This window comes from Blastomyces dermatitidis (genome assembly GCF_000003525.1).
Source record: "Blastomyces dermatitidis ER-3 genomic scaffold supercont1.10, whole genome shotgun sequence".
Taxonomy (NCBI): Eukaryota; Fungi; Ascomycota; class Eurotiomycetes; order Onygenales; family Ajellomycetaceae; genus Blastomyces; species Blastomyces dermatitidis.
This window is the reverse complement of record NW_025544783.1, coordinates 746,359-757,995: the sequence shown is the minus strand read 5'-3', so window position 1 is coordinate 757,995 and position 11,637 is coordinate 746,359.

Below are 11,637 nucleotides of genomic sequence, written 5' to 3'. Positions count from 1 at the left end.
AAACTCATGAATAAATCAATCTTAGTGAAGAACATTCTTGAGTATCTTCTATAGAATTAAGCTATTTTTCTATAAGAAATGCTTACTATCTGCAAACACTCTTAAACTGAGTCTCTAGACATAATCTTCAGAGATACTTATGAACTGAAAAGAAACTTTCTTAAGCTATAATCACTTAAGATCACTTATTAAATCACAATCTATAAAAGCTTTTACAAGTTTGTATTTAAAATTGACTCATAAGCTCAGCTGTGTAATATGAAAGATGAAGAAGCTGTCATTTATATAATAACAGATATCTATTACACTGAAATCAAGAACTAGCTGAATTATCTAGAGAATGATTATAAGAGATTTCACTGATCTATTCTTAAGACTTATCTAGAGAATAAGTTGAGAAACTCTGTAAATCAGACAGAGAATATCTGAATTATAATTATTAATATTAGAAAAAGAGATGAGAAATCTGATAAAGACTACTCACAGTACTTTATAAAATTATAATATAAATTAAGATCTATGAAAACAGAGTTCTGAAATAAGATCTGAATAATGATATTTATAAAGAGACTGAATAAAGACATGCAGAACAAGCTCATTGAATAAGACTCTAAGTTCTTAACTCTGAAGAAACTGATAACTCTTATTCACTACTTACAGATCACTGTGAGAGTCACAGATCTGCAGAGAGTGAATCACTGATCAGCTCTGTAAGAGTCAGAATAACAGAGAACAGATTTATCAGAAAAAGATAATAAGATATAGAGAGATTTATATCTGACTACTAAGTAGAGAGAGAGAGCTTTATAAGCTTCTATAAACAGAGTGTATAATAGAGAGATTAAGAAAAAGAGACTCTGCTTTATCTATTCTAAATTAGAACATCTTCATACAAATTGTCTGAATAAATTAAAATAGAAATTTAAGAAGTTGCAGACAGAGTCAGTAACAGTCTTTTTAAAAGTTTTAAAGCTGATATCTGAATCTGTTACTTCTCTGATAAAAATACTTGCTTATGAAGAGAGATTATATCACAGTACTACTACTCTACAAGTATGAAAAGTATTGATAGACTCAGAATCTCAGATCACTGTAGTGTCTCTAAAGCTTACAGAGTAAATAAACTGAATAATGAAAACTGAGAATCTACTCTTATAATAAATAGAGTGCAAGAACTCAGATCTGAGAGCTGAGAGACTTATAAAAGTTATTTTTGAATTATAAGATCTCTCTGAAATCTGAAGAAGATTTACAGAAACTGTAATCATCATAGATATCACAGATAATATATATTTAAGACTTATATAACTTTAAAGACACAATTCACACATAGCTGTTCATGAGTCAGATTTATACTTTCAATCAGTGTTAACAGACTTACTTATAAAGATAGAATCAGTTAATACTATAGAGTTAGTTAGAGAAGACAAGCTTATCTATATAATAACTTTATAAGTATCTGAGAATCTCATGATCATGAAAACTGAGCTTCAGATATCAGAGAAATACTGAGATCTTACAGAGATATTTAACTTAGTAAAGACAGCTTAGCTTTCTTCTCACTATAAGAAGAATCTGATAATAGATTTGATAGAAGAATAGAAATTCTTCTGAGAATCAATCTATAAGCTCTCTTATCATGAGATAGAGATCTTACAGGTCTATATAAAGAAGAATCTGAAGAATAACTTTATTTAATCTTTACAGATCTCTGTGAGAGTCTCTGTGATATTCACAAAGAAGAAGAATGAAGATCTCAGATTATATATAGACTATTATAATCTGAATTTCAAGATAATAAAGAGCTGCTATTCTTTGTCTCTGATTAAGAATGTGATTAACTGTCTTACAGAAGCTGTCATATTCACACAACTGAATATAATTAATATATATACACAGCTGTGAATACAGTCTGAAGATGAATAAAAGACTGTTTTTAGAACTGCACTGAGATTGTTTAAATATTTAGTAATATCTTTTAATCTAACTAATACTCTCACAGCATTTCAGTCTTTTATTAATAAAATACTTTATACATATCTGAATATCTTCATAGTAATATATCTGAATGATGTGATAATGTACTTTACAAAGAAGAAAGAACACACTGAGCATGTATAAAGTATGTTAAGAATCTTAGATGAGACAGAACTGTATATTAAGCTTACAAAGTACAACTTCAGTGCTTATTAAATTAATTTCCTAGAATATATAATTACTGCAGATGATATTCAGATGAAATCTTCACAGATTGAGACTATTTTATCATGATTAGAGTTAACTAGTATTTATGAGATTCAGATCTTTCTGAGCTTTGTGAATTTCTATAGACAGTTTATCTGTCACGCTCCCGGCCGCGCCAAGGCCCCGTTGCGGTTCCACACGGCCCATCGCTTCCATGCGGATGATTCCATCCATCCCGCAGGCCGTCCGAACCGGTTTCCAACCACCCTATGACATCATTCGGATATATCATAGGAAGATCCGATTGATGGATATGAGAACACCGCTTCTATACGAGGTCAGCAGATTACTCTTCCTTGGCAGTGAGGCGCCGCTGAGGTATCGCTCCGGTTATCCTCGCTCGTGGAATGAGAGGAGGTATCCGCCCATTGTCTATATAGAATAGCTAGATGCTGGCTCCTCATGAAAGGAGCCAGCGATTCGTTTTTCTCCTACTGGAATATATATGAGAGTTACTGCGTGCCTCATATAATCTTCTTAGTATACTAAGTACCATATCTGTGATATCCTCGCAATAACCCTGTAGCCTACGAGCTCGCTATTCAAGCAAGATAGTCAAGCCCACCCATACGGCTTCTCAAACAACTACCCCTACGTGACGCCGCCGACTAGCCACCGCTTCGGTTCCGCCACGTTACATTATCTTTGTATTTATGAGAATCTTCTTAACTCTTACAGACATGCTGAAGAGTGAAAATAAGAAGAAGTCATTCTATGAATAGAGAATGAAAAGATTATTGAGAAGAAAGAACTGTGAGAACTTTCTTATCTCAGAAGCTCATGAGATCTTTACAAGATTGAAACAGATATTCACAGACACAGTGGAATTGAAGAGACTTAAATAATCTCTTGCAAAGAGAGAGTCAGATTTATGTGCCTGTAAATGAGTTTCTACATATAGAACTTATTAAAAGGCATTATAACTCTTCTCTAGCAGGTCATTTTATAGATACTAGAACTCATGAGTTGCTTGTAAGGAAATACTTCTGACTAAAGATATAAGAACTTGTGAAGAAGATAGTGAATTCTTATGCTATTTATCAGAATTTGTGAATAGTGCAGTTCAGATTATATGAAGAACTTACTTCTCTACTTATTCTGCAGAAACCTTGAGAATAGCTAGAAATGAATACTCTTATAAGTCTTTCTGAAAGTAAGAATATATATAATACCTGCTTTGACAGTGTGCTGATGATAGTGAATCACTTCATCAAGATAGCACACTTTATACTCACTCACAAGAACTTGAAGTCAAAGAATTTGACTCATATCTTCATTCATAATATAATTCAGTTGTATGAGTTGTCTGTGAATATTATCTTAAACAGAGAATTAATCTTTATAGAAGAGTTCTGATTTAATCTGATAACTATACTGAAGATCTTATAAGATCTAAGTACAGCTTTTTATTAACAGACAGATAATCAGATAGAATATCTAATAAGTATATTAAAACAGTATCTATGATACTTTGTCAATTACAATCAGAATGACTGAGTGCATTGATTATCACTTACAGAGTTTATATACAATAACTCAAAGTATATCAGTACAGATAAAACTCTTTTTAAGATACTCACTGAAACTCATTTATAAATAATCTTAATGAATCTGTGAGAGTACACTATAGAGTGTGATGATGTCTGTGAACAGACTAAGAGAATTCAGAAGATCTGAGAGAAAGTCTGTGAATTCTTAAGAAAGACTCAAGAGTATTAGAAGAGATACTATGACTTTAAGCATATTATAAAGAGTTTTAAGAAAAATGATAGAGTCTGACTGAGTCTAGAAAACATTATTATATAGAGATCTAGTAAGAAGCTAAATCTCTTGCAGACAGAGTCTTGTAAGATTATAAAGAAAGTTAGCTCACAGTTCTACAGATTGAAACTATCATCTGAGTTATAGATATATAATATTTTTCATATTTAATTAAATATGAGGTTCTTATTCTCAACTGAGACAGGAATTAAATACTTAATAGACTTTCTATCAGAAACTAAAGCAGCTATAAGAAAATGACTGAATTCAGAAGTATCTGAATATGAAGAGGTGGAAATTGATTAGATATAGTCTGTTAAAACAGCTATACATCATCTTTTAATAATTTTATTTTGTTATAATCTCTCTTTACTGTACTTGTTTCCATCTGTTCTTTTCTATCTATCTATTTAATGTGTCTATCTTTAAGACTATGTTCTCTTTTCCTTTGTCATAATATTTTCAAATGATTTCAAAGTATCAGAAGTAGACTGATCATGTGACCGTGTTTGAGACCAGGATCAGAATTTTTAATAGTTTCATTGTCAATTTGACAGATCTCATTACACAGTTCTAACATTAGATAGTAGTCTTATACTGTCTCAGTGAGACTTACTGTCTACTCTTATCACATTTTTCAAATGAGACCATGATTTTCACTTCTCAATTTAAATTACTTTTATTGCTTTAAATGACTTTAAATCTCATTTGAGTATTATCAAAAAGTGTTACTTTTTAAAAAATTAAAAATAGTCTAAAAAAACCTTAAAATGTCTAAAAATAGTAACTTTATGCTAAGAATGAGACTAAATGAGATCAAATGAGATCACTTTCTTATTTTTTTCAAGTCATGATTTCATTTTGAGTTCTGATATAGACTGACTGTGTGACCGTGTCTGAAATCAGAATCAGATTTTTTAATAGTCTTATTATCAATTCAACTGATCTCATTACACAGTTTTAATATTAGATAGTAGTCTCATACTGTCTCAGTGAGACTTACTGTCTACTCTTATCACATTTTTCAAATGAGATTGTGATTTTCACTTCTCAATTTAAATTATTTTTATTGCTTTAAATGACTTTAAATCTTATTTGAATGTTATCAAAAAGCATTACTTTTTAAAAAATTAAAAATAGTCTAAAAAAAACCTTAAAATGTCTAAAAATAGTAACTTTATGCTAAGAATGAGACTAAATGAAATCAAATGAAATCACTTTCTCATTTTTTTCAAGTCATGGTTTCATTATAAGATCTGATATATAGTCACTTTACATGTTTTTAATATCTCAATAGTTATTTTTAATCACAGTCATTAATATCTCTATTATATAATTCTCAGTATGACTACTGATCAATAATTCAAATTCAATTAATGTCTCTTAATAAGTTCAGTTATTATCAATGTAATAACATGTAACTCTTATAAATATAAGATTGTTTATACTAGTTCATGTATTCACTGTGAGAGACACTCTTCAATGATTCTTCAACTCTGATTCCAGATATTGTATATTAACTTTATAGTGTGTCTCAAGATTGAACAGAAGACAGAATTGATATAAAATATAAAGATTTGAATTAAGCATTTGAAGAAGTGTTCAGAATTCAGAGTTTTAAATTAATTGAAGAGAAAGATTCAGAGATATACATATATAAAGTAATTATTCATCAAAGTTATCAGATAAGAGTTGTGAAATCAGAGTACTGATATATAATTATTTTTATATAATTTTCTTCAAATTAGAATATTAGTACTATCAAAAATTATTATCTGATAGAGTAACTTACTAGCTTAGTAGTAATTTTCTGATTATTTTTCTTTTATTATCTACATTCTGATAACTTCAGATATCAGAAAATTTCTTCAGAGCTATAATCAGTTTATAATGAATATTTCTGAATAAAGTTACAGTGATTATAGTAGAGAGATGACTCTTCAGTAATCTATAATATAATCTATTAATAATTATTTTATAGTTCATCTCAGTGTTTATGTTGAGTTTTTCATAAATTTCATAACCTGGAATCAGATGTGAAGAATGAAGTGATTATTTATTATAATTGAAAGAGAGCATTCTGTGTTGAATTGTAAATAATATAGACTTTGTAATTCACAGTGATTTCTTAAAGAGTTTATGAATCATTAATAGAAGTAAAAGAAGTGAAAGAAGTGAATTCAGAAGATATAATAAGAATTTAAGAAAGATAACAATTTATTTTTCATAACTGATGACTGATGTGTGTAAGAAGAATTAATATAAGAGAAAATAATCTTGTTTCTTAACTTAGTTATAATTTTAGTACTAACTCAGATTGAATATCATTGATATATAAAAGTGAATAAACAATCTTGATTAATCTCTGTTATATTTCTTGAAATATATTAATATTATAAAAGAGAGTATTATCAAATTGCATTATCAGATAATATTATTAAAAATATATTAATATTATAAATATCAATATTGAAAAAATGTTAATACTTATACATTATAGTGATTTGTGAATCATGATAGTTAAATATATATATATATATATATTATTTCTGACTTGATTACAACTTGTACAATAATTTTTGAAAACTCAAAATCAATTTTAATTATTAATAATTATGAACTTAAACTTATAACTAACTAATATAAAAAGAAAAAAATCTACTTCTTCTCTTTCTTATTCTTCTTATTATTTTTCATAATTCACTTCTTATTCTTCTTCTTCTTCTTCTTCTCATCTGAGATGATAATCATCTCAAAATCTCTCTTCACTATTTTCTCAGAAGAGAGTTCTTACTAGTCTCTCTCAGCTAGATTAATCTGTACTTCAAAATCCTGCATTTTCTGATCTACTATCTCAGGTTTTGTCTCAGCAGTAAGCAGATTGATATACTTAGAGAGTAGAGCTATCTTCTTAATATTCTGAATTATGAAGTATATTCAAGACCTGAATAAGATCTCAATTCTCTTCTTCTCTGCTAGCTTCTGCTAATCAATTAGAGAACAGAAGTATTATCAAAAATTATTATCTCTTAATAAATAAAAAACTTATCAGTTTTAACTTCTTTATCTCTCACTTCAACACTCTCTCAATCTTCTTCTATTATTACTTATTTATAGTAATACTCTTCTTCTCTCTCTCTCTCTCTCTCTTAAACTTAAATTATTCTCAGAACTTCTTCTGATCTCACTGCTACTATATAAGACTCTTCACTGTCTTCTTCTTTAATCTCTTATAGATGATGCTATCTGTATTATTTCTATACTTAGTTCAGTCTAAATCTATCAAAAGTATTACTTATAATTGTTATCATTCTACTCTTTTACAGAGTCTCTTTAAGACATTATAATATATCTTACAATCTGTCTTCTCTCACTTGAACATCTTCTTCTTCTCTTTCTTCAATCTGTAATAGTACTCACATGCCTTGATAATCTGCAGAATCACAGAATATTTGAAGAGAGATGACATAATTGATTTTAATAAGTATTAAAGAGAGATAAAGATAGAAAAGACAGTTAGAAATGATATAATAATGATAATAATAATAATGATGATAATAATAATAATAATAATGATAATAGTAATGATGTTGATAATAATGATAATAATAATGATGATAATAATAATAATAATGAAAGAGAAAGTGTATTGAAATATATTACTAACTTATTAAATATAAAGAGACAAAGAAAATATTAATAGCTTTCAGAGATATACAGAAACAGCTATAGTATTACATAGTAATATTATCTTTATTTAATACATGCAGTGTTGATATTCTTTATATATAGTTATTATATAATCTATATCAGAGATATATGTAGAAAACAGATCTTTATTACTAGAAAGAATAATTACAGTAATTCTCTGTTTTTATATTATAAAGATAAGTTATTCTCATTTCTTTCTTCTCTCTTTTCTGTTCTTCTTCAACTCATCACTAAGTTCAAGCTGGTATGAAAACTATTAAAACACTCTTAAAAACTCTTAAATTGAAGAGTACAGACTAATCAAATTTTAAATATAGAAGAATTAAATTATATTCAATATTACTAATTATTCATTCTCTCTTAATAAAATCATAATTGCATCTTTCTCTTTCTCTCTCTTAAATGAAACATAGCCTGTGAAAAGTGAGTATCACATCAGGTTATAATAATTAACACAGTCTCAGTATACAAAGCTGTATATACACAGTACATGCTGAACTAAGAGACTGTATGAATTACAAATCAGTGCCAGCATCTCAGAGAGAGTCATGCAGTATAAGAAAGCTACAACTCTTAGTTATATACACAGAGAGTGAATTATTGCAGTAAGTGTATATATATTGCATAAAAGTAACACTTTTTAGTAACACTCAGTCTCTGATATCATGAAAATAGAGTCTCTCTATGAGATTTATTTTTATCAGAAGTCAGAGAATATTATATTTCTTAAGATTATCTTCACCTGTCTTATTCATGAAATTAATGAGAGAAATCATCAATTTCAGCATTCTACTCTTAATATTATTTAAGTGACAGCAGAGTTCACTCTGGTCATACTTTTTAAGTATATGTTTTCTAAATATTCACATTTATACAGATATATACTGATTATTTATCAGATAATATTAAGATAATAACTTATTATAACTGTATTATTCTTACTGTGAGAGATACACAGTTAATAATAAACATTATAAAGACTCTGAGAAGTAAGTATTTTAAAGATACTGCAGCTCTGTAATCTTGATTTTTTTTTATTTTTATTTTTTATTTTTTTCTTTTTCTTTTCTTTTCTTTTTTCTTTCTCTTTTTTTTTTATTCATTCTGAATTTTTCTTGTTTTTATTTTTTATTTTTGTTTTTTTGTTTTTTTTTTGTATTTTATATTTTTTTTATAATTAAAATTATATAAATTATGATCTGTGTTTAGAAAAGTAATAATATTTGATAATACTCTCTATTAAATTTTCAATAAATGAGCACTATATTATAATATTATGTAAGTGAGAAGTGATTTTATAATCTTATTTAATATCATTCTCAATAATGAGATCAGAATAAAAATGTGACTAAGAATTTAAATATATTCTTTATTCAGAACTAGATTTTTATTTGAAAAGTCAATCTGAAATCTTTAATATTTGAAATAATGTGATTTGAAATTAATGTGATGAATACAAATCATGATTAGAAGTAATACTTTTAAACAATAAAATAACTGTAAAGTTTGATTCTGATCTCAGATACAGTTACATGATTAGTCTATCTGTGATCAGACTCATAGTTATCTGAGTAAAAATATTACTTAAGAAGTTATTACTGAATATTACTAAGTATCAGATTCAGTGTTAATTAAATCTCAGATTAATTACTTAATCAGTAAATAAGTACTTCAGACAGAACATAGCTTTGAAAATAATATATTTATATAAAGCTCAGTAGTTTATCAGTGTCTCTTAACTATCTTTAATTAATATTGATACTATCTTATAACTGATAATAATAGTTAAAATTCTCTCTAATTGCAATATTATATCTTAATATCTGTAGAATTGTATAATTTATTATATTCAGAGTTAATACTATCTTATTACTACTATGTAATGCTTTCTCAGAGTTAAATAAGAGTATATATATAGAAATAATCAGAATCTGATCTGATTCTGTTTAAATTTAAATTGCAGTAATATTCAGACTGTCACATTACACTTGTCTATAGACTGAGATAGAGATTTGTTTATTAATATATATCAGACTGTATTTCTTAATCTCAGTATTTATATTTATTATTTTAAATAGACTGACTGTGTGACTGTGTCTGAGATCAGAATCAGAATATTTAATAATTTCATTACTAATTTAACTGATTTTATTACACTATTTTAATATTAGGTAGTAATTCTATACTGTCTTAGTAAGACTTACTGTGTACTCTTATCACATTTTTCAAATGAGATTATAATTTCTACTTCTTAATTTAAATTATTTTTATTGCTTTAAATGACTTTAAATCTCATTTGAGTATTATCAAAAAGTGTTACTTTTTAAAAAATTAAAAATAGTCTAAAAAAACCTTAAAATGTCTAAAAATAGTAACTTTATACTAAGAATGAGACTAAATGAGATTAAATGAGATCACTTTCTTATTTTTTTCAAGTCATGATCTCATTTTAAAATCTGATATATAGTTACTTTGCATGTTTTTTTAATAATTAGTCTCAGTGAGATTCATATCAAGAAATGTATGAAACTAGATTAAATAAGACTAAATATGAAATTTATAATCTCAGTAGTTAGTCTAGTCTTAAATACTCTTCATTAGAGATGTTAAATAGGTGTTTTATAGAAGATAAAGAGTGATTTCTGTATAAGTAGTATGTTAAGCTTCATTGTCTTTGAGTCACTGATGAGTAGACTGGCCGCCGGGACTATGAATTTCATGTTTGATCTCATTTGATCTGGTCTCATACATTTCTTGGCGTGAATCCCGCTGGGACTGACTATCAAAAAAACATGTAAAGTGACTATATATCAGATCTTAAAATGAAACCATAACTTGAAAAAAATGAGAAAGTGGTCTCATTTGATCACATTTAGTCTCATTCTTAGCATAAAGTTACTATTTTTGACATTTTAAGGTTTTTTTTAGACTATTTTTAATTTTTTAAAAAGTAACACTTTTTGATAACACTCAAATGAGATTTAAAGTCATTTAAAGCAATAAAAATAATTTAAATTGAGAAGTGAAAATCATGATCTCATTTGAAAAATGTAATAAGAGTAGACAGTAAGTCTCACTGAGACAGTATGAAACTACTATCTAATGTTAAAACTGTGTAATGAGATCAGTCAAATTGGTAATAAGACTATCAAAAAATCTGGTTCTTCTCTCAGACACGGTCACACGGTCAGTCTACTGATGAGAGCTTTTATAATAACTCTCATTCTCATTGTATTCAGTTGTAGTATGTGTATTATTTATAATATTATTAAATATTAATTATATTGATTTTAATTCTACATTCTTTCACTTCTGTCAGATGATAATCATTGTAGTTCATATATTTGAATCTTACTTCAGATAAATAGTTATTTATATTATATTCACTGATACAGATTTCACAATGAAGTGCCTTCTTACAATTTCATACTAAGTGACTGAATGTTTGACATCTGTGACATCTTTTCTTCTTAATCTGATACAACTTGACGCTTCTCAGATATCTATATCTGAAGATTATTTCATTATTTATAACTCATTTCATGACTTCTAGATTATTGAATCAGATTTTAAGTGATATAGATACTCTTAGATTAGAGTCTCTTCTCTTAAGTCATATAATATTCACAATTTTGAATTCTTTATCTATGAGCTTATTTTCTTCTATTATTTTGATGATGCTTCTGATCTTATCATCTGTCAGGTTAATCTCGCGGGTCAGTATATAATATATCACAATTTCGAACTGTGATCTGATCACTTTTATCTGATCACTTAGGTCTCTTAATCATTCACTATTCTTGTTACCTGCTTTCTTTGAGACTTCATTCTTGAATCAGACAATGTATTCAGTTTTTATTGTTTCTATTCTGACAATTTCAGCAGTTTCTGTTGACTTAGTACTTGCTCAATAGTTTTTGA